Source organism: Hemitrygon akajei, chromosome 3, assembly GCF_048418815.1.
Source record: "Hemitrygon akajei chromosome 3, sHemAka1.3, whole genome shotgun sequence".
Classification (NCBI taxonomy): domain Eukaryota; kingdom Metazoa; phylum Chordata; class Chondrichthyes; order Myliobatiformes; family Dasyatidae; genus Hemitrygon; species Hemitrygon akajei.
The window spans coordinates 100,597,023-100,622,011 of NC_133126.1; the positions used below are offsets into that span (position 1 = coordinate 100,597,023).

At 39.2% G+C, this 24,989-nt stretch overlaps 1 protein-coding gene across 4 annotated transcripts in view; it reads left to right on the top strand.

Annotated features, from left to right (window-relative positions):
- Nucleotides 1-642: 642 nt before the first annotated feature.
- The window catches only part of LOC140725256 (tau-tubulin kinase 2-like), a 363,522-nt gene continuing 339,175 nt past the window's right edge, over nucleotides 643-24,989 (top strand). For 2 of the 4 annotated variants that reach the window (XM_073040487.1, XM_073040490.1), the window contains exon 1: nucleotides 643-920. The gene's annotated coding sequence lies outside the window, so the exon portion shown is untranslated. The other 2 variants (XM_073040489.1, XM_073040488.1) reach the window with 2 other exon arrangements.

A 24,989-nucleotide genomic window follows, 5' to 3' on the forward strand; every position in this document is an offset into this window, starting at 1 on the left:
TGGTAAGTCACTTCGACATTCTCTCCAAAGTCTCAACATCCTTCCTGTAGTGGGGCGAACAGAACTGTATGCAATATTCCAGATGTGTTCCTAACCGAGTTTTATAAAGTTGCAGCATAACCTCCTAAGTTTTGGACTAATAAAAGCAAATAATTCCGCAAGCCTTCTTAACCGCCTTATCGGCCTACGTAGCCACTTTCAAGGAGCTATGAACTCTTAGTCACATCCTCAAAGAACTCCAGTGAAAGAGTCAAACTTGATGCCCGTTTCATAACTCCATTGTTCTCTATTATTCTTTTCGAGGTATTATATTGTTACATTCTATATTATAGATCTTTCCTGCTACTAAGCTTTAATTTTGAAGCGGGGTTTGAAACAAAGCATCAAATAGCGAAGACAGTGAAACAAACTTTACCATTGGAAACTTCAATTCCCAGAATATATGCGGCGCGCTTGCGCGGTGATGAATGAAGGATTTTCTCGTCAGCTCGAGCGTCAAACTACGCCAATCAGAGCGAGTGGAGGGCGGTGTCCCGCCTACGGTGTCGGGCACCGTCCAATGGCAGAAGGAGACTAGGAAACGAGCGGGTGGGCGTGGCGCGTGCTTTGTGGCTTGAGTTGAATCGGCCGGTTGCGATGGTACAGTGCGACGTAAGAGGTTGCGGCAACCATGGAGGGAGGAGGAGCTGCAGCCGGAGCCGCCTTCTGATTGAGGGGGACTTCCATCTACTGATTACCCCGGGGTGTCCTTTACCCTCTTTTCGCCCCCTCGCTGGGCGATGAAACAGGGACGGCACAAAAGACCCCGCCGCTTGTAACGTTAGGAGCGGGCGGCGGGGGCAAAAGCGGGCAGCCGTCGAAGGGGTGAATTACAGCAAGAGGAGGGGTGATGGTGTTGGAGGTGTCGAGCTGTTTCACAGGTAAGCCTCAGGCACTGCCTGAACAACTGTTTCTTCACACCAGGGCAGTGGGTGAGCGAAGCTGCAGCCGTTCTGCAACGACCTGCCAGTGGTCGGGGTGGGACAGGGGGCCGAGGCGGGGCGTCCCGTTAGCAGGGAATGATTGTGGGCAGAGTGGAGGGCGCCGGTTCTACTCTACTGATTGGGATTTGTGTGATTCATTTGGTTGCCTGGCCAAGTTCTGAGCAGATTTCCATTTTCCCACCTGGCCCTTTTAAGCTGAATCATTTATATGATAGTGCCGGATAGTTGAACGGATCCGCGGAAGAAAAACACGACTGATTGATCTGCACTTTCTGACTGATTGTAATTTCATCACGCCTGCTTTTGACACAGGCGCTGTAGGCAGTCAGCATTTTACTGAACATCCTCGGGAACCAGTCGGCCATGGTAATCTCCAAACGTGGGCATTATTTGCAGTGTATGTTATGAAGGCCTCACAGAAATACGATTTGCAAGATTGTTTCCTCTTCTAGATACCATTTAGGGGTTTGTTTTAGTTTACAATTTTTTTTGGAAGATGGCATTGACCTTGAAAGAACGCAGAAGCATTTGTTTGAAACCCGGTGGATATAAGCGGCGCGGTTTTTTTTGTTGTTGGAGAGCATCATTTGGCTCTGACAGAATGGATCGACGAAATAACAGTGATAGAGCAGCTTTTGGCGATGCTGCAGAAAATGCAATCCCACTAATATTTATTGCCTCATGGTGTATTCTGTTCATGCCTTTGCGTCACTAATATGTGCAGAGGCATTTATTTTTGTGTGTTCAATACCTGATGTTTTTTTAAGTAAGTGGGTTTTACTTGGATTCTTTATTTAGAAAACGAGGTCTTATTTACACAGGTTTGTATTGTTTTGTGGTAAGGGATTTCCTTGTGGCTTTCAAGGATTTGTGAATTTAGATAATCTATATATGTAAAATGATGCACAGATAACGTCAATTATGGATTTGAAGGGTAATAGTTACTGAATTTAAATTAAAAAATGAATTTGCATTTAACCACTTGAGTTGAGGCAAGTAACTTGTTTGTGATAGTGAATTAGTGAGATAGATGAATTGATTTGCACTTTCTTTTCATTTTATTATAAGATTCAGGGATTGTATAAATAAGCATTGTTGTAGGGACTGTAACCTGATTGGTCATTGAAAGGTGTGGACAATACAGAAAACTGCTTTCACTTTCATTCTTTTAACATTCATTGTGGTTTCTGAACTTTTTAACAGTGGTCTAGAGAAAATGTATATTTTGAAAATGAGGTGACTGTTAGTCAAACAAATAAAAATAATTTCCTCAGTGTAAGGGTGATTTTATTATTACAATGAAATCCATTGTTCTTTAGCTAAGATCTGTTGTGAATCATCAACAGGAATCTACAGTGAAGTTAATTGATCAGATTTATGTAGTGATCTTGGAACAGTTTTTGTGGTTTCTTACAAGGGTATTTTAATGGGTAAATTTTTAGTTTTCATATGTATGTAATTGTTCTGACAAGAAAAATGGTAACAGGAAATGTGATTTTTTTTTAGTTTTGTTTAAACTGGATATTTCACAGATTTTTTTCAGTATTATGCCTCCATTGTATTTAGTACCCATGAGTGCTTAGGATGTATTTTTTGTGTATTGGCAGCAGTAAGAACACTAATAGAAGACTAATTTTTTACATTCGCGTATTCTTAAAGTTGAAATTAATGCAGTGGTTGGTATAAATTAGAAATCTCAAAGAGCATAGGAAGTACAAATGAGCATTGTTACTGAGCTGTACTTTAACAAAAATTAGATGGCTGTCTGAGGGCAGAAACAGCATCATTGTTGGTTGGCAGTGGGATTTGACTTGCACCGCATTTGTTTACAGTACTCAATGGTTTGCCGTGTTTTCTAGCAATTTGTAACTGAGCTGCTTTTTTGAAAGCTCAAGTTATAATGAGGGCCAACTCACTAATTTCATGAAGGTCTATAAATATGATTTTTCATGAACTTAACTACAAAGATCTTTGTAACCAGCAGGTCCAGAATTACAATATTATTGAACCCATGTGCTTTGGTTGTTAATCTGTGGAGGATGATCAGTATTTTGAAGTCTAGAAGGAAAAAAGATAATAGTTGGTTGAAGTAGGTGAATAGTTATTGAAATAATTTGGTAATCGTTCCATAGAAATTTAAACCAAGACTGTGGTTTTTAATGATTCTGGTAATAAACATACTGTTAGTTCCACTGACATTGTTATAGGATAATGCAGTGATGTGGAAATTAATTGTAAGATGCAATCTTGTTAACTTTAAAGGGAATAAAAGGCCAGCGCAGTGTAGATATAGTTATGTACAGTGTGTGTGTGTGTAATTACATTTGATAGATTACTTAAAAAGAAAGGCATCAAATTTTATGCTTAACATGGTTTTACAAACCCCATGTGAATCCCAAAGGAAAATAACCTACTTTTCGGTGCTGGTTCAGGGAGATTTATTTAGTGCTGAGAGCATCCTGCTCTTCCTTGGTGCTAGAAAATGTTTCATGTGCGTTTGAGGGGTCATGAGTTTAATGTGCCATCTAAAATGCAGCACTGATTTCAGTTACTGTGCTGTAGTGATAGCTGCACAAATCCATATTGTAATCATTTGGCTTTGACAAGAATACTACTAAATAAGCCAAGCTGAAAATGAGACAGGATTTTAAAAAGAGTGAACATTTCTTGTCCCTTTCTTCTTCTATGTCCATGAGACAGGACATGAATATACCATAAATAATTTTGTGATGTTTTGCAAATTTTGAACAATGTTGATGAGTTAAGTGCTTGTGTTTGTGTAAAATGTTGTTATGGCACTGGAATGGGAAGTAATGATGATGGGCTTTAATTGCATCAATTACTGAAATTTAATATCGTATTATACTACTGGGCTTGAGTAGAATACAGTGATTTTTTTTGGAAGCATTCTTTATTATAATTGCTATGATTAAACAATAGGTATATTACTCATTTTGTTCCGCAAAAAATTCAGATGTTCTATACTGCATAGAGTCATGGAAGACAGCACAGAAACAGGCCCCTAGTCATTCTACTCTGTGCTGAACTATTAATCTGCCTAGTCCCATCAACCTGCTCCCCGATCACTGCCCGCCATATCCCTCCCATCCATGTACCTATCAAAATTTCCTTTGAATGTTGAAGTTGAACCCACACCCACCATTTCCACTGCATCTTGTTCCGTTCTCACCAGCCTCTGAGTGAAGAAGTTCCCCCTGATGTTCCCCTTAAGCTTTACATCTTTCATTCATAACCCATGAACTCTAGTTGTCATCTCACCAAATCTCCGTGGAAAAAGTTTGCTTGCATTTACAGTATCTCCATCCCTCATAATTTTGTACACTTCTATTAATTCTCTTCTTTCTCATATTTTCCAGCAAATTAAGTCCTAATCTGTTCAACCTTTCCCTGTAACTCATTTCCCCAAGTCCTCCAATCCTCTGGTACCTCACTTGTGGCTAAGGTTATTTTAAATATCCATGCTAGGGCGCCTGCAGTTTCTGCACTAGCTTTCCACAGGGTTGGAGGGAACACCTTGCCAGGCCCAGGATTTATCCACTTAAATTTTCCTCAAGACAGCAAACGCCACCTCCTCTGAAATCTGTATATGGTCCATGATTTCACTGCTTCTTTGCTTCACTTCTATAGACTCTGTGCCTTTCTCCCAGGTAAATACAGATGCAAACATTCTCTCTAAGATCCTGCCCATCACTTTTGGCTCCATGTATAGATTACCATTCTGATCTTCCTGATGTCAAGTTCTGGCCCTTGCTATCCTTTTGCTCTTAATATATTTGTAGAAGCCCTCGGAATTCTCTTTCACCTTGTCTGCTAGAGTAGCCTTTTACCTTTTAGTCCTCTTGATTTCCTTAAGTGCCTCTTGCATTTCTTATTCTCAAGTGCCTCGTTTGTTCCTTGCTTATACCTGCAGCTCCTTTTCATTACCCAGGGACTCATTCAATAACCTCTTATCCTTGCCTTTTATTCTGGCAGGAACATACAAAATCTGTACACTCATAATTTCACTTTTAAAGGCCTCCCACTTACCAAGTAGACATCAACAGAAAACAGCCCATCTCAATCCATATTGCCAAATCCTTTTTGATACCATTAAAATTGACTTCTTTCAATTTAAAATCTCAAACTGAGTACCACACCTATCCTTCATAATTTTCTTGAAACTAATGGCATTATGATCACAAAATGCAAAATATTCCCCTACACAAACTTCTGTCACTTGCCCTGACTCATTCCCTATCAATCTAGTATCACACTCTCTCTACTTGGGGCCTATACATACTGATTAAGGAAACTTTACTGAACATATTTGGCAGAATCTATCCCATCCAGCCTATTCTTATAGTGTGGGAATCCCAGGCAACATGTGGAAAGTTTAAAAATAGCTATTATCACAACCTTGTGTTTCTTGCCACAGTCTGCGATCTCTATACAAATTTGCTACTCTATATCCCAAAGACTATTGGGGGGGGGGGGGGGGGGGAGCGGTCTATAGTATCCTTTTCTTATTCCTCAATTCCACCCATATAGCCTCAGTATCTATGCTTTCCAGTCAGTCCTGTGTGAGCACTGCCATGACATTTTCCCTGATTACTAATGCCACCCCTCTCCCTTTAGTCCCTCCCGCTGTATCTAAAGCAACAGAACTCTGGAACAATAAGCTGCCAGTCCTGAACCTCCTGCGACTGACGCTTGGCTACAGTGTCATGTTTCTACATGCTGATCTATACCCTAACTCATTTGCCTTTCCGGCAATACTGATTGCATTGAAATATACACAGCCCTGAACAATACTCTTACCATGCTCAACCTTTCGATTCCTGACTTTGTATGTAGGTTTGATACCATCTGTCTCCACAGCCATTCCACTATCTGCTCTGGTTACCATCCACATACAACTCTGGCTCTGGTTTCCAGCCCTGTGCAGCACCAGCAAATTTTCCCGCAAGCATATTCATTCCCCTTCTAGTTCAGGTACAAACTGTCCCTTCTGTACAGGTTCCACCTTTCATGGGACCTAGGAGCAGAATTAGACCATTTATTCCTTCTACCAGAGTGCATGACCGTACACTTCCCTTCTGTGTTCCATCTGCCACTTCTTTGCCCATTTTCCTAGTTTGTTTAAGTCCTGCAGCCTCCCTGCTTCCTCAACACTACTTGCCCCTCCACCTATTTTCGTATCATCTATAAACTTGGTCACAAAGCTATCAATTCCATTATCTAAGTCATTGGCATATAATGTAAAAAGAAGTGGTCCTAACACTGACCCCTTTGGAACACCACTAGTCACTGGCAGCCAACCAGAAAAAAGCTCACTTTATTCCCACTCTACCTTCTGCTAATTTGCCAATCAGCTAATTTGCTATCCATGCTAATATCTCTCCTGTAATACCATGGGCGCTTATCTTGTTAAACAGCTTCATATGTGGCAACTTGTCAAAGGCCTTTTGAAAATCTAAGTAAACAACATCCACTGACTCTCCTTTGTTCATCCTGTCTGTTTTTTCCTCAACAAATTCCAACAGATGTGCCAGGCAAAATTTTCACTTAAGAAAACAGTGTTGACTTTGGCCTATTAAATCATGTACTTCAAAGTACCCTGAGATCTCCTTAACAATTGACTCCAACATCTTTCCAACACTTGAGGTCAGACTAACTGACCTATAATTTCCTTTCTTCTGTGTCCCTGCCTCCTTGAAGAGTGGAGTGACATTTGGAATTTTCCAGTCCTCCAGAACCATGCCAGAATCTCTTGTTTCTTGAAAGATCATTACTAATGCCTCCACAGTCACTTTCAGCTATCTTTTTCAGAACACTGTGGTGAAGTCCATTTGGTCTAGTTGACTTATCTACCTTGAGTCCTTTCAGCTGTCCAAGCACCTTCCCCATAGCAATAGTAACTACACTCACTTCTGCCCCCAACACTCTTGAACTTCCTGTGTACTGGTAGCGTCTTCCACAGTGAAGACTGATGACAAATATTTAGTTTGTCTGCTGTTAATTTATCCCTCTCCAGTGCAATTTCTAGCGGTCCGATATTTACTCTTGCCCTCTTTCACTCTTTATGTATCTTAACACTTTTGGTATCCTGTTTGCTATTATTGGCCAGTTTACCTTCATATTTAATCTTTTCCTTCGTAATGGTTTTTTTTAGTTTCTTCCATTGGTTTTCAAAAGCTTCCCAATCCTCTACCTATATGCCCTCTGTTTTGATTTTTTTTTAATGTTGTCTTTGACTCCCCTGTTCAGCCATGGTTACCTGTGTAATATTTCATTTTTTACCAACAGAGTTACATCACCCTCTCCGCCTACTTGCCTGTCCTTTCAATACAATATGTATTCTTGGATGTTAAGCTCCGACCTATAATCTTTCAGCCACAACTCAGAGATACCCATGACATCATACCTGCCAATCTCTTAAATGTGCAGCAAGATCATCTACCTTATTCTGTATTTTGTGTGCATTCAAATTTAACATCCACAGCCCAGTATTCATCACCCTTTTGGGTTTTTCTCCACGTTATATGGCAACTCATCCTCACTGACTGCAAATTTGCCCTATTTTCTGCCTGTCCTTCCTGACGGTCTCATTGAAGCTGCTTGTATGCCAACTGCCACATTCTCATCACTCTGATTCCCAACTCCCTCCTAATTTGGAGGAAATTGGTGCTCCTTGGCTCCGGGTGTAACCCATTCCTTTTGTACAGGTCATACCTTCCCCAGAAGGGATTCCAGTGATCTGAAGCCCTGCCCCCTGAACCAGTTCCTCAGCCACACATTCATCTGCCAAATCATCCTATTCTTGCCCTCACTGGCATGTGGCACAGGCAGCAATCCAGAGATCGCTATGCTGGAGGGCATTCTTTTCAGCTTTCTACCTAACTACCTAAATTCTCTTTTCAGGGCCTCCTCCCTTTTCCTACCAATGTCATTAGTACCAATATGTACCAAGACTTCTGGCTGCTCACCTTCCACTTTTAGAATGCTCCCCCTGCCCCTCTCTTTCCTGGAAGAGAGTCTAATGATCCAAAAATCTGAAGCTTTCCCTCCAGCACCATTTCCTTAGCTATGTGTTAAACTGTATGATCTTCCTATTTCTGGCCTCACTAGAACATGGCATGTACAACAGTCCTGGGGTCACAACCCTGGAGGTCCTGTCCCTTAGCACCTAACTGCCCAAACTCACTTTGCAGGACCTCATCACTTTTCCTATTCATGTCATTGGTACTGATGTGGACCATGACCTTTGGCAGTTCCCCTTCACTTAAGAATGCTGTGGACTTGATTGAAATCTTCCTGATCCTGGCATCCTTGCATACAACATGCCATCCTAGAATCTCACTTTCATTCACACAGCTGTTTACCTAGCATTAAATTCCCTATCACTACAGCTTGCCTCTTTCCCCTCTTTCCATCTGAGCCACATAGATCAGGTCTCTGGCACAGATTCTGGCTATGTAGCTAGCTAATAGCCCACCCTCAACATCATGCAAAGCAGTATACTTGTTGTTAAGAGGAATGACCATATGGGTACTTTGCACTGGTTGCTTATCTCTTTTCCACCTCCTGACAGTCACCCAGTTACTGGTGCCCTGCACTGTAGAAGTAACTACCTCCCCGTCTGACCTGTTGATCAATCCCTCAGCCTCCAAAATGATCCAAAGTTCATCTAGCTCCTGCTCTAATTCCTTAACACAGTCTGAAAGAAACTGCATTTCTTGTAGCTGTAGTCGTCCCAGACACTGGAGGTCTGCCTTCCTTCCCAGATCCTGCAAGAGGAGCATTCCACTATCCTACTTGTCATCCTCACTGCTCTTAACACAGCAATAAGAAAGAAAGAAAAATTAAACAAAAAAAATCTACCTATGGTCTTTGCCTCTCCTCACTGAGCCTAAGCCTGAACTTCCCACTCATACAATGGCTGCCCCATTTATGCCTAACTTTTTATTGGCCCTTGTGCCTAATTATGCACAATCCAAAGTCTCATCAGGAATGGCAGTGCACAGAATGTCTCAACTGCCTCATTTGCTTCTTTTGAAATCCATCTCCCTCTATGCAATCCAAAATCTCTTTGGAGCTGAGGCATGCAGATATCCAGTGAGAAATATTAAACTGATAATCAGTGGCTTGGTGAAATTCAGTTCTCTGTTAGATTAGTTGTTTGGAATTAAAAATCCTTGTTTGAACTGCTGGCTAATGGAAACATTCCCAGTGCAAGGGAATAGAAATAGATTTCAACATATCCAGCATGACTCCTAGTTGAGTGATAATTCAGCAGTGTTATGTGTAAATATTAAGACTTCTACCATTTCTTTATATTATAGTAAAACTTAATTACTTTAAATTTAAAGACTGGTGTTGTAACTAGTATGTGGGAGCTGGTGACTTTTGGCATCCACACAGAAAATTATTGCAGGTAATGTGAAGAACTTCTATTTGGAATTGATGTGCTAGATTTCAAGACTTGGATACTGGGACTCATAAGGGAAAGGGAAAATTACTGGGATATCTTGTTTTAATAAGTCATCAGATTGATCGTTCAAAGGGACTATAGTATTTAATTGCATGTGAAGGAGTTTCAGTTCTATTTAAGGGTAGAATTGAAGCAAAACCCAACAAGAAATGTGGGTGGAAAAGCAGAGACTGAAAGCAGGCTGAGCAAATTGACTACAAGACCATAGTATAGGGGCTATAAAAGTTGGAGAAGTGAGAAAAGTTATTGTGATAGGGGACATTATATTTGGAAGCAGAGTACTGTTTCCTGCAGCCATCTGCATGAGTCCCAAAGGTTTTATTACCTGAGTTGTACTAAGGTCAACAGTATCTCCATGGAGCTAGAGCAATGTGATGGGAAGGATGAAAGAGTTTCTGCTCAAGGAGCAGCCAGCATCCAAAGTAAAATGCAGGTCACAAAGCGAGTAATTTGTAGATAACTTTCTGAGCTAGGGTCACAAGAAGGGAATTTGAATACATGATGTTATGTTTGGTATGAGAAATAGGTTTTGATTCAGTGGGCATGGCGTAAGTAATGGAGGAGGTGGGAGCTGACCCTTTAGGAAGGGTTTCGCTGGAATCGTTATTGGTTATTACAGAAAGTCTCTCTGGTGCTTCCCATTCCATCCCCTCTTCCTTTTCCTTTTCGCACCATGATTCTCCTCTCCCTATCCCTTCCCACTTTCAAGCCACAATAGACGCACACACAGGTTTATCAAAAACTTGCATATGTCATGAAATTTGTTTTTCTGTTGTACTGTGCAATACATAAAAGTACTACAGTACTATGCAAAAGTCTTAGACATCCTAGTTTTTTTATAGAAGACCGGCAGTTGCCCAAGCTGCAAGTCTTCCCTCTCCATGCTACTGATGTTATCCAAGAAAAGAGCATTAGGACCCCTACAGCTTGGCACCGGTGTCGTCGCAGAGCAATGTGTGGTTAAGTGCCTTGCTCAAGGACACACACGCAGCCTCAGCCAAGGCTCGAACTAGCAACCTTCAGAATACTAAGTGAAAGCTTTAACCACTTGGCCACGCACCAACATACATATATATAGACTGAGTAAATGAAATTATGTGACGGGTAAATTCATAGGCTACAAGAAATGGTTTTGTAGATCTTTTTGTTGAAAACCAACCAGGGAAGTGCTATGTTATATCTAGTATCATACAATGAGAAGAGGATAATTCATAACTTGGATACAAGAGGTCTTTAGGGAATAGTGATCATAATATGATAGAAGTTCATAAAACAATTAAAGATTATTTTGTTCAATCTGAAACCAGGACTTTAAATAAACAAAATACAGAAGCATGAGTTGTGAATTGGCCTGATAGATTAGAAAATTTCATGAAAAGATAAGGTAGTAAACAGGTAGTAGCTAAACTTTAAAGAATTGGAAACATTTAAGGCTCAGATATCTGAGGAAATATGACTTGGCTGTAGCTAATAAGAGAAGCTAATCAGAGGAAAATGCAGCACGCCTAAAGGTTGAGAAAAGTTTAGAATTTGGTAAAGGAGAGACAAATAGGAAAGGAAATGGAATAGCAAGCATGTATCCATAGATATGTAAAAGGAAAAATTAACAAAAGTTAATGCAGACTGAGATAGAAAAAATATATTGGGAAGTAAGGAAGTGGCAGATAAATACAATGGATTCCGGATAATTGGCACCAGTACATTTTGGGCCAATTAAGCAGCTGCCCCAATTAGCTAAAGTTTAATAGGATTGGTTAAAAATGCATTTTAAAAAAAGGACAAACTACTATTAAACTCAGTAAGCAATGGAATACAGAACAAATCGAACACTAGCAATACAATAAAACTGTATTATTTCCTAAAACAGTGGCATGCAAAAGTTTGGGCACCCCTGGTCAAAATTTCTGTCACTGTGAAAGATGAACTGATCTCAAAAAGACAAAGTTAAAGATGAAGCATTCTTTTCAACATTTTAAGCAAGTATTATTTTTGTTTTGTACAATTTTAGATTGAAAAAAGGAAAGGAGCACCATGCAGAAGTTTGGGCATCCCAAGAGATTTGAGCTCTCAGATAACTTTTACCGCGGTCTCAGACCTTAATTAGCTTGTTAGGGCTATGGCTTGTTCACAGTCATCGTTCGGAAAGGCCAGGTGATGCAAATTTCAAAGCTTTATAAATACCCTGACTCCTCAAACCTTGTCCCAACAATCAACAGCCATGGACTCCTCTAAGCAGCTGCCTAGCACTCTGAAAATTAAAATAAATGATGCCCACAAAGCAGGAGAAGGCTATAAGAAGTAGCAAAGTGTTTTCAGATAGCTGTTTCCTCAGTTCGTGGTGTAATTAAGAAATGGCAGTTAACAGGGACAGTAGAGGTCAAGTTGAGGTCTGGACCAAGAAAACTTTCTGAGAGAACTGCTTGTAGGATTGCTAGAAAGGCAAATCAAAACTCCCATTTGACTGCAAAAGACCTTCAGGAAGATTTAGCAGACTCTGGAGTGGTGGTGCACTGTTATACTGTGCAGTGACACCTGCGCAAATATGACCTTCATGGAAGAGTCGTCAGAAGAAAATCTTTCCTGTGTCCTCACCACAAAATTCAGCGTCAGAGGTTTGCAAAGGAACATCTAAACAAGCCTGATGCATTTTGGAAACAAGTCCTGTGGACTGATGAAGTTAAAATAGAACTTTTGGCTGCAATGAGCAAAGGTATGTTTGGAGAAAAAAGGGTGCAGAATTTCATGAAAAGAACACCTCTCCAATTGTTAAGCACGAGGGTGGATCGATCATGCTTTGGGCTTGTGTTGCAGCCAGTGGCACGGGGAACTTTTCACTGGTAGAGGGAAGAATGAATTCAATTAAATACCAGCAAATTCTGGAAGCAAACATCACACCATCTGTTTAAAAAAAAAAGCTGAAGGTGAAAAGAGGATGGCTTCTACAACAGGATATTGATCCTAAACACACCTCAAAATCCACAATGGACTACCTCAAGAGGCGCAGCCTGAAGGTTTTGCCATGACCTTCACAGTACCCGACCTAAACATCATCAAAAATCTGTGGACCTCAGAAGAGCAGTGCATGCAAGACGGCCCAAGAATCTCACAGCACTAGAAGCCTTTTGCAAAGAAGAATAGGCAAAAATCTCCCAAACAAGAATTGAAAGACTCTTAGCTGACTACAGAAAGTGTTTGCAAGCTGTGATACTTGCCAAAGGGAGTGTTACTAAGTACTGACCACGCAGGGTGCCCAAGCTTTTGCTTCGGGCTCTTTTCCTTTTTTGTAACTGTAAAAGATGGAAATAAGAAAGTAATCTTAAAATATTAAAGAAATGTGTCATCTTTAACTTTATGCCTTTTGGAAATCGGGTCATCTTTTATTCACAGTAACAGAAATATTGACCAGGGGTGCCCAAACTTTTGCATGCCGCTGTGGATATTGGCAGAGTGTATGCTGTGTGTTTTTGATTAACTGTAAATGAACAAAACCAGCCAGAGACCTAGTGCAGAAAATGGACTGTCTTCATGCAATGCTTTTGACAATTGCATCTTCCAAATCCTCATTTTCATTGTAACATTCAAGATGACTGTTGATATCTTAATTCTTTGTGGTCCCTAACTTGTTGAAGTAGGGGATTTGTTTCCTTTTCACACCCGCCTGTTTCTCGCATCTCCAAACCTGAATGCTTGGAACTGCAGTGAGCAAGACAGTTCAGAATTGTCTTACTGTATAGTTCTCACCAACTATCAGTGACAAAACTCACTGCTTTTTGAACAGACACACACAACTCACGCTGTTTTTAAAAACAGTTTGCTCTAATCATGGTATAGTGTTTCACAGCCCCACAAGTGCATGCATCTGACTGTAGTCAGACATTTTGGCAACAGTCTCTTGTCCCAGTTAAGTGGAGTAGTGTCCCAAATAAATGAAAAGATACCAGTTCTCTTGATTAGATTTTGTTCTTTGAGTTATCCCAAATAAGTGGCTACCCAATTAACCGGTATCCACTGTATTTTGTCTGTTTCTGTGAAGGAAAATGTCGATGAGGAGCTAAAATAAATTTGATTAAAGAAATATATTGAAGCAATTAACAGGACTGAAAGGTGATAAATTGGGCCTTGTGTCTCAGTTTTAAAAGCAGCAGCAATGGAAATACTGAGTGCATTGGTTGTCAGTTTACAAAGTTCTATAGATTCTCGAATGGTTTCCACCAATTGGAAAGGGATGAATTTACCCACTGTTTTGAGAAGAGGGTGAAAGAAAATTGGATATGTCAGTAAACCTGTTGTTAGTGGTAAGAAAAAACTGATTTTATTATTAAGTGGTAATGGGGCATTTTGACTCTACTCAATTCTGTTACTATTAACTCCCACAGCTACCTAGACTATTCCTCCTCCCACCCTGTCTCCTGCAAAAATGCTATCCCTTTCTCTCAATTCCTCCGCCTCCGCCGCATCTGCTCTCAGGATGATGCCTTTCATTCTAGGACAAAGGAGATGTCTTCCTTTTTTAAAGAAAGGGGCTTCCCTGCATCCACTATCAACTCTGCCCTCCATCGCGTCTCCCGTATTTCACGCACCTCTGCTCTCACCCCATTCCCCCGCCAGCCCACCAGGGATAGAGTCCCCCTGGTCCTCACCTATCACCTTACCAGCCTACAGATCCAATGTATAATCCTCCGTAACTTCTGCCACCTCCTACGTGATCCCACCACCAGCCACATCTTCCCCTCCCCCCCAATCTCGGCTTTCCGCAGGGATTTCTCCCTATGCGACTACCTTGTCCATTCATCCCCACCCCTCCCCACCGACCTCCCTCCGGGCACTCATCCCTGCAAACGGAAGAAGTGCTACACCTGCCCCCACACTTCTTCCCTCACCACCATCCCAGGCCCCAGACAGTTGCTTCAGGTGAGGCACCACTTCACCCGCAAGTCAACTGGGGTGATATACTGTATCCAGTGCTCCTGATGTGGCCATTTATACATTGGGGAGACCCGCCGCCGACTGGGAGACTGTTTCGCTGAACACCGGCGCTCAGTCCTCCAGCAGTGGCGGGATCTCCCTGTGGCCACACACTTCAATTCCACAGACCACTCCCACTCCGACATGTCTGTCCATGGCCTCCTCTACCATCAAGATGAGGCCACACGCAGGTCGATGGAGCAATACCTTATCTCCCGCCTAGGTAGCCTCCTACCTGCCAGCATGAACATCCAACTCACAGACCTCCGTTGATACCCCTGCCCCCCCCTTACCCCCATCCCTATCTATTATTTTAGTCTGGTTCTCTTTCTCTCTCTTTTTCCCCCCTCACTATAATTTCCCCCCAGCCCTACCTTTCTTTCTCTTTTATTTCCCATAATTCTCCACCTTCCCCCTAGCCCATTTCCCTCCAGCCTATTACTTCCCAGCTCTCTACTTTATCCCTCCCCCCACTTCTTATCCCCCCCTCGACCATCCCATGTTACTTCACTCCTGATGAAGGGCTTCAGCCCGAAACATTGTCACTACCTCCTCCCATAGATGCTGTCTAGCCTGCTGAGTTCTGCCAGCATTTTGTGTTTTTGTTTCTGTTACTATTAACATCTATTTATGAAAAATAAGTCATTTGATAACCTACTAATCATAGGAAAAGATGGGAAGCCTTTTGTTATAGTACACTTGAGCTTTCAGATGAGTTTTGAAAAGGTGTTACAGCATAAGTTATTAGAAGTTAGTGTGTATAATATAAATGTTTGTACTGATTATTAGTGAACAGAAACTGTTGGAATAAATAGGCCATTTTTTTTAAAGATTAGAGGCTTTGATTAGTGGGGTGCCGTACGGGTAAGTGCTGGGGCTCCAGGATTTTGTAATGTATTATCAATGATTAAGAAATTCCATGTAATATATTAAGGTTGCTGATGATGCAAAGCTAGGAGCTGGTGTGGGTTATTAGAAGGTGCAGTGAAGGTCTTGGATGAATATAGATAAGCTAAATGAAGAGCATAAATAAAATTAATCTAATTTAGTAGAGAAAAAAAGCAAAGTGCTAAAGAATTTATCTGTGCTGGTATTCGCAGGGATTTGGAAGTTAACGGACAGGTCCTCAAGCAAATTAGAAGGCAGACGTTACATGGCTTTTATAAAAGGAAATCAGCTACTATGATTGTCTAGGGCCTTGATGAGGTTGCAACCAGATGATCGTGCAGAGTTCTCCCTTCCTCAGGAAGGGTATACTTGCAATAGAGCTGTGCAGTGAACTTCCACAAGGCTGACCCCACCTAGGATGGGAGAATTGTTATATAAGAAGCGATTTTAATAATATTGGTCATATAATGTTGAATTTAGAAGGATAAGAGTTGTTTCCTAAGAGACGGAGATCACAGTCACAAATTAAGCGGTCAGCTATATTGGATGGTGATGTGAGAATTTTCTTCACCCATTGACTACTGGGTTCTGGGAATTCTCTATACAAGGGGATTAAGGCTGCTTTGCTGAAATTTTTAATTTTCGTCTACTCTTATGTTCTTCACTTTTGAGTGGAAGTTTTTCGGAAGCAGAATTGAAAGAGGATAAAAAGAAAGATTAAAAAGAAAACTTAAAAAAAACCTTTCTGAGAAACAGCTCAATAGTTACACGTACTATAGTTAATCAGAATCAGGTTTATTATCACCGGCATGTGACATGAAATTTGTTAACTTAGCAGCAGCAACAGTTCAATGCAATACATAATCTAGCAGAGAGAGGGAAATAATAAAATAAAACAATATATAAACAAGTAAATCAATTAGGTATATTGAATAGATTATTAAAAGGTGCAAAAACAAAAATACTGTGCAGTCAAACCGTTGACAGTCCATGGAATAAGACGTGTGTGCGCTGCTCCTAAGGTTGATAACCTACTTCACATTGCTAGATTCGTTTAAAGTTTGAAGATTTATTAATTTTACTGAAGGTTTTACAATGGCAGGGATTTTTAAAAAAACCTGGAAAAACTGTTGCTGAAACCGACCCAACAGAGCAACCAGTGGAAGTCCTTACTTCAGAAAGAATGCTCTCTTTAATGGAAGATATGAATTCTAAGATTGATAGCTTGGTGAAGGCTAATGAAAAGTTTGAAAAAATTATCTCCGTGGTCCAGGAATCTTGTGGCAATCTGGAAATCCAATCCGAGGTGCTCAAGAAGACTATGAACAGAATCCAAAGAGAATAGGAGGCAATGAATCAAGTTATTAAACAACAAGAATTAAAGATATCGGCTATGGAAAAGAAAATTAGTGAGGCTACTTTGGAAATATAGAGAATTAAGAAAACGGTTGATCTGTAAAGTAGAAACCGCAGGGTGAATTTACGCATACTGGGTTTGCCTGAAAATACGGAATCTGGTGAGCCATTAAAATATTTTACAGATATGTTACATTCACTTTTTAGTGAGATACTTGAAGCCCCTCCAATGATAGATAGAGCCTATCGCTCCCTCTGCCCAAAGCCTTCACCTGAGATGAAACCTCACCATGTGATACTAACCCTGCATTATTTTACAACTAAAGAAGCGATTTTCCCAGATGCAAGGAAGCGAGGGAAGCTAATCTTTAATGGGCAGCCATTTGCATAATTGAAGATTTTGCTCCAGAGGTTTATGCTGAAAGAGTTAAATATTGGGAAATGATGGCTGAACTTTGTAAGAATAATTGTCGTCCTTCTTTGCGCTTCCCAGCTCGTTTGAGAATCTCTCCACCTAATGATCGCCGCAAATGGATTGACTCTCCAGAAGAAGGTTGGAAATTCATAAAGGAGTTCAAAACCATCTTGCAAGCAATTTGAACAATTAATCCTTAGCTGGGAGTCGTTGAAATGAGAAAACTTTAATACTTAATATAGTTTTGGATTTAATATACACATTTACTTACTTTTTTATTGACTTGTAAGTGGCTAGCACTAGTCATAACACATTAATTGGTTGGATTTATTCTTTTTTGAATATATGACTAACTTATTTTAAATGAATTTAAGATGGCCAACGTTAGTTAGGTTCTAACCTTTGTTAGACTTAATATCAAAATATTTGAAATTGTTTACTTCATTTTTCTTTTGTTTTGTCTTTAGCTAGTGGTGTCAATACATAACTGTCTGAGAAGAGCCTGCCAATCAGAGACGGGATCGGGGATAGTAGTTTAGCATGCTGTCTGCCTATTGGACGGTTTTCGGGCTCTGGGGGAGGGGGGTGGGGTTATTAGATTAGGTGTTTTCCGACTGGGCAATCTTGAGGTTTTTCTGTCAATCATGTTGGGTTTTTTTTATCTTTGAGTTCATGCTTTGATTTTCCTGCTGGATTTGATTTGTGCTTATGCAATAACTTACTTTACAAAATCTTATATTAAAGTTTAAATATGGATGTCAATAAAATTAATATAATATCTTGGAATTTGAATGGTATGAACCAACCTATTAAGCGGAAAAAGATTTTTAAGAAATTAAAAACACTTCAGGCTGACATTATTTTTGCGCAGGAGACCCAAATTTGTAGGGAAGATGAAAATTGTTTTTAATTTTGGAGAGGTTATCAATTTCATTCTTTATCAGTAACTAAAATTAGAGGGGTGTCTATTTTTATTAAATCTAAAATCCCTTTCATACATTTTAATACTGTTACTGATCCAATTGGAAGATATTTAATTGTTACTGGTCTATTATGTGGTCAAAAGGTGGCTTTAGTGTGTGTTTATGCACCTAATATAGATAGTCCTGAATTTTTTAAGGAACTATTTTCTGCGTTTCCAAATTTAAATGAATACAAGTTGATTATGGGTGGTGACTTCAATTGTTGGTTAAATCCTTTGATAGGTCAGCAACCAACCCGTTGCTTCCTAATAAGCTGGCAACTTGTATTAACTCTTTTTTATTGGAATACACTTTGGTTGATATCTGGAGATTTATACATTCTAAAGATAGGGAACTTTCTTTCTTTTCTCATGTTTATCATAAATACTCAAGAATTGATTATTTTTTGCTGGACACGCAATTGGTGCCTTTTGTTGCTGATTGCATGTATGATGTCATCACGTCGGTCCACGCACCCATGAAATTAACATTTAGATTTCCTGATGACATTTTAAATTCTTAGTGGAGATTTAATACTGCATTATTACAGGGCTTAGCTTTTGTAAGTTTTATTAAAGAACAAATTTCTTTATTTTTTTGAATTAAATACAACTGAGGGAATGTCAAATTTGGTTATTTGGGGTACAATGAAATCTTTTGTCAGGGGACAGATAATTTCTTATTCAGTAGGTTTAAGCAGGAAAACCAAAGTGGAACTTTTAGTGATTACTAATAGGATTAAAGAAATAGGTAAAGTTTATTCAGCAACACCTAATGAAGGTCTTTATAAGGAAAGCGTGGAACTTCAAGCACAGCATGATTTGCTTTTGACCTATCCCATTGAGCAGCAACTTCTCAAATCTAAAAGTCAATTTTACATACATGGGGATAAGTCAGGCAAATTGTTGGCTGGTCAATTAAAAGCAGGTATGGCTAGAAGTCAGATTTTGAAAATACGAAGAGCTGATAGAATTGAAATGTCAGATGTTCAGGAAATTAATAAGGTATTTCTGGATTTCTACTCTAACCTTCATAAATCTGACTTTTCAGACAATACTACTTCTATGAATAGATTTTTGCAAAAGCTGAATATATCAAAAATTTCTACTCAAGATATGAATACATTAGATGCGCCTATTAAACAAGAGGTAATAATAAGGGCTATATCCTCTCTTCAATCAGGTAAGGCTCCGGGACCAGATGGATATACAGTGGAATTTTTAAAGACTTTTACTTGCACCTCATTTATGTCAAGTTTTCACTGATTCTATATCCTCTGGGACTCTCCCGAAAGCTTTTTATGAGGCATTAATTTCACTACTTCCTAAAAAAGGAAAAGATTTATCTGAATGTGCCTCTTATAGACCAATTTCTTTACTTAATGTGGATTCTAAAATCCTTCCAAAAATTTTGGCTAATAGGATCGAGAATATTTTACCTAAAGTTATTTCTAACGATCTGGAGTGGTCAAAGAACACTGAGGCTGTCTACAAGAAGGGTCAGAGCTGTCTCTACTTCCTGAGGAGACTGAGGTCCTTTAACATCTGCTGGACGATGCTGAGGATGTTCTACGAGTCTGTGGTGGCCAGTGCTATCATGTTTGCTGTTGTGTGCTGGGGCAGCAGGCTGAGGGTAGCGGACACCAACAGAATCAACAAACTCATTCGTAAGGCCAGTGATGTTGTGGAGGTGGAACTGGACTCTCTGATGGTGGTGTCTGAAAAGAGGATGCTGTCCAAGTTGCATGCCATCTTGGACAATGTCTCCCATCCACTCCATACTGTACTGGTTAGACACAGGAGTACGTTCAGCCAGAGACTCATTCCACCGAGATGCAACACTGAGCGTCATAGGAAGTCATTCCTGTCTGTGGCCATCAAACTTTACAACTCCTCCCTCGGAGTGTCAGACACCCTGAGCCAATAGGCTGGTCCTGGACTTAATTCCACTTGGCATGATTAACTTACTATTATTTCATTATTTATGGTTTTATATTGCTATATTTCTACACTATTCTTGGTTGGTGTGACTGTAACGAAACCCAGTTTCCCTCGGGATCAATAAAGTATGTCTGTCTGTCAAACTGGGTTTATGAAGAATAGATATTCATACTGTAATATTTGGAGACTATTGAACATTATTTATTCCTCTCCATGCAAAGAACAGCCAAGAAGGGCCAAAAGGCCTGTTTCTGTTCTGTAATATTCTATGTTCTAACCTGAATGTGTTGTTTCCCTTGATGCAGAGAAAGCCTTTGATAAGGTGGAGTGGTTTTATTTATTTGAAATTTTAGAAAGATTTAATTTTGGTCCGGGTTTCATTTCCTGGATCAAATGGATCTATCAAGCTCCTATGGCTGCGATTATAACTAACAATCAAAAATCTCCCTATTTTAGACTACACAGAGGTACCCGGCAGGGCTGTCCTCTTAGTCCTTTGTTATTTAACTTGGCTCTAGAACCTCTTGCTATTGTTCTTCGGAATGCCAGTAGTATTCAGGGTATTAAGAGAGGGGATAAAATGCATAAGGTTTCGTTGTATGCAGACGATTTGTTAGTCTACATTTCGGATCCTAAGAAATCTATTCCTTCCATGTTATCCATATTCTCCAAATTCAGTAGTTTTTCTGGATACAAGTTAAATTTATACAAAAGTGAATTATTTCCTATTAATAATCATTTGGATCAGTATGACCAATTACCCTTTAGTATTGCTAAAAATCAATTTACTTATCTTGATATTAAAGTTACTAAGAATTTTAAAGATCTGTATAAATATAATTTTCTCCCATTAATTGATTATACTCAACAAACACTTTCTAAATGGTCTGCTATGACACTATCATTAACTGGTCAAATTAATGCTATTAAAACGATAGTTCTACTGAAATTCTTATATATATTTCAACCAGTTCTTTCATTTGTTCCTAAACGGTTTTTTGACAGAATAGTCTCTAGAATTTTATCCTATATTTGGGACAATAAAAGTCCTAGATTGAGTAAACCTTTATTGCAGAAATTAAAAAAGGACAATGGTATGGTTTTGCCAAATCTTAGACTATACTATTGGGTAATTAATCTTTGATATATTACCTGTTGGATTCATTATTCAGACATATATGACGGTCCTTTATGGGTGGAATTGGAGAAAAACTCACCTCTTTACTGGGATCTCCTCTTCCTTTTCTGCTCTCTAGGTTTGGTAGACAAGACCTTAATCCTAATATTAAACATATATTAAGAATTTGGTTTCAGTTTTGCAGATTTTTTGAATTAAATAATTTTGTCCTTTCTAGTTAAGTATGTAGTTAACTATTTTTAAAAAACCATCAATGTTAGATCAGGCTTTTTTAAATTTGGAAAACAAAAGGTATAATAACTTTTTCGGTTTTGTTTATAGGGGATTGTTTAATGTCTTATGCTCAGCTAGCGGATAAATTTGACTTATCCTATGTACATTTTTTTAGGTTTTACAAATTAGGAATTTTTTACTTACTTTGCTTCCAAATTATCCCTCTGCTTATCCATCTAATATAATAGATATCCTCTTCCAGGTTAAACCACTCCAAAAAGGATCAATAGCTACAGTTTATAAATGGTTATTGAATTTACAAATGATATCTAACAATAAAATTAAAGCCACCTGGGAATTGGAATTTCAAGAGTTACTTTCAGATAATCAATGGAGTAAAATTTATGATCTGGTAAATACTTCATCTATTTGTGCCCATCTTGATACAGAACTTGATACAGTTCAGGGTAGTGCATCAGGCACATATGTCAAAGGATAAACTAGCACATATTTTTCCCAATATTAATCCTATTTGTTATAGATATAATAGTTAGATGGCCACTTTAACTCATGTTTTGGTCTTGCATAAAGTTGGAGAATTTCTGGAAAGGTGTTTTTAAAATCTTTATCTAAAGTGCTGGAGCTGGATTTAAAACCAAACTTATTTATAGCTATTTTTGGGATTATTCCATGGGAAGCAGGATATATTCCTGCCTCCGCTCAGCGGATGATAGCTTTTTCAAGGAAAAGGAAAGCCATTTTACTTAAATGGAAGGACTCTAACCCTCCTAGCGCCTTTTATTGGCTTTCCTCTATCATGTCCTGTTTAAGTCTAGAGAAAATAAGAAATCGGACATTGGATACATCCTTTAAATTTGAAGAAATCTGGTGCCCTTTTATTCAATATTTTCATATCTGATTTTTTTTGTACTGATTCTCATCCAGCTATTTTTTCAGAACTTTGGATTTGATCGGAGAGTTTCTCTTCTCTTGGTTTCTCTCTCAGGATGGACTGCCCAGTCCTTTTTTTTTCTGTTTAGAATAGTGTTCTTTTCCCTCTATATAAAAAAATTGTAATAGTCCTTCCTTTCTTCATAAATTGATAAGACGAGAACTATGCATTCTATATCAAAATTATACTTTGTAGATTAACATTGTGTGATTCTGATATTGTTTATTTTACCCTCTGTATGTACTGCTATTGACATCTATACCAGAGATATTCTCCTCTTGTATACATTTTAAATAAAATCAATAAAAAGATTGAAAAAAGAAAAAGAAATACTGTATATTTAAAAAAAGTTAGGTAGTGTCCAAAGCTTGGAAGTCTATTTAAGAATTGGATGGCAGAGGGGAAGAAGCTGTTCCTGAATCACTGAATGTGTGCCTTCAGGCTTCTGTATCTCCTACCTGATGGTAGAATGCCTATTAACTCTTTGTAATCTAGTCATAGTACTAAATGTTTAGGTTGTAAACACAAGTCTGCCAGTTGTGTCTACCCAATCTTGGAACCTTTTGACTTCAACGGAGAATTGTGCTGCTTCTAGAAAATTTAGCGGAACAAACTGAATAAATTTGACACAATGCAATGGATAGAGTGTCCAGGAATGGGCTCATTGCCCATGATGCCTCTGACACCAATGGTGCCTATTTAAACTAATCCCATCAGTTTGTATAGCCACAACCCTCTGTTCTTGACCTGTTTATGTGTTTGTCCAAATGCTGCTTATTCCTATTGTATCCACTTCCCCTATCTCCCTGGAACTATATCCCAGGCACCTACAAGTGTGTGTGTGTGTGTGTGTGTGTATATTAAGCTTGCAATGTAAATCTTTAAACTTGCTCCTCCTCTCAAAATTAAGCTGTAGAGTATTTGGCACTTCCAATCTGGGTAAAAGACTCTGACTACTTACCCAATCTATGCTGCTTATACATTTTTTACCAGGTTGATTCTCAGCTCTGACACATGATATTTCAAATTTGGCCTTGCCAAGTTTTATACAGCTGCAACATGAATTGCTGCTTTTGTACTTGACTAATTCTGTGCTGACTGTGAGGTTTTCCCATTGCTGTTCTATAATAGCGATGTTTTGTAGAGCCTCAAATTTGTTCTTCACTGTTATTTGGAATTCAATTTTGATATCACTGTTTTTTCTCAAAAAAAAAGTCCTAAATTCAGCTTTGGCTCTACTCTTAGTCTTTTAAGCTTTCTGAGTCTCAGGTACACCATGCTGATTATTGGTACATGATTACTGTAGCAGTCTGCACCCGGACATGTTTTGCATGATTTCAGAGCATTTCTATACCTTCTCCTTATAAGCACATAATCAGTCTTGTTTCTGGTGTTATCCCCTGGGCTCTTCCATGTCCATAGTTTTCTTGGGTATTGCTTGGAGATGGTATTACCAATTATAGAATCCTTTTCTGTGACCTATGTTCACCTCTCTCATTTCTCTCACCTAGGCCGTAATGCCCAATATTGTCCTCGTCCCTGGTCTTGCCTACTTCTGTGTTGAATTCACCTTGAATAATGGTATTTTCTGAGCTTTTACATTGTCTTAATCCTGTTTCTAGTTTGTCTTAAAATTGTTCGATGTTTTCTTCATGGCTGTCTGCTGTTGGGACATAAACTTGAACTATGTTAACGTCAAAAGGTTTTGCATGTAGTTTCACAAGTAACGTTCAGTCTGATATTGTCCAATAGCCTTTTATTGATTTTGCAACCTTAAACAAAAAGAACACTGAAGTAATGGTAATATCAAAGAAACCTGATATCCCAAACTGTAGGATTGTATTGGGAAATGAAATCCTGAAGCAAGTTCACAGCTTCAAGTACCTTGGATTATGGGTAACATCTGATGGCAAATGCGAAACAGACATAAAAGCAAGAACAGCATTTACAGAAATGAGAAACATCCTAACGAACAAGAAAGTAGCAATTGACATCCGCCTTAGAACTCTCAGCTGCTACATTCTTTCTATATTGATGTATGGCTGCGAGTCATGGACCATCACAAATTCAATGGAAAAAAGAATCAATGCAGCAGAGATGTGGTACCTCAGAAGAATGCTATGCATATCATATGTAGACAGGATAACCAATGAAGAAGTTCTACAGAGAACGAAAACAAAACGTACATTACTTTAAAAAAAAATCAGAAAACAGCAATCAAAATTCTTTGGACACATGAAAAGAGAGACATTAGAACATTTAGTTACAACTGGAAAACTGGAAGGAAAAGAAGCAGAGGCAGTCAGAGAATGAAAATGATAGATGGATTAACATCATGGTTAGAAACAGGGGAGGCAACAACTACAATTCGGAGGGTCAGGGACATGAGAGGGACATGAGATGGAGAGAGATGATTGCCCATGCCAAACGGCAAGGCACTTGAACAATAACAATTCTGTACACCACCTTTATCACCCTATTGTCACTTTCAGGGAGCTATGGATTTACATACCAAGGTTCCTCCGAATATCAGTGCTTCCCCAGGTTTCTGCTACATACTGTATACTCCACCTTCCATTTCTTCATCTGTATTTCCAGCTGATCTGTATCCTCCTAAATCCTTTGACAACTTTCTGCACTGTCCACAGTTCTCTCACATTTTGTGTTGGCTGTAAACTTACTAATC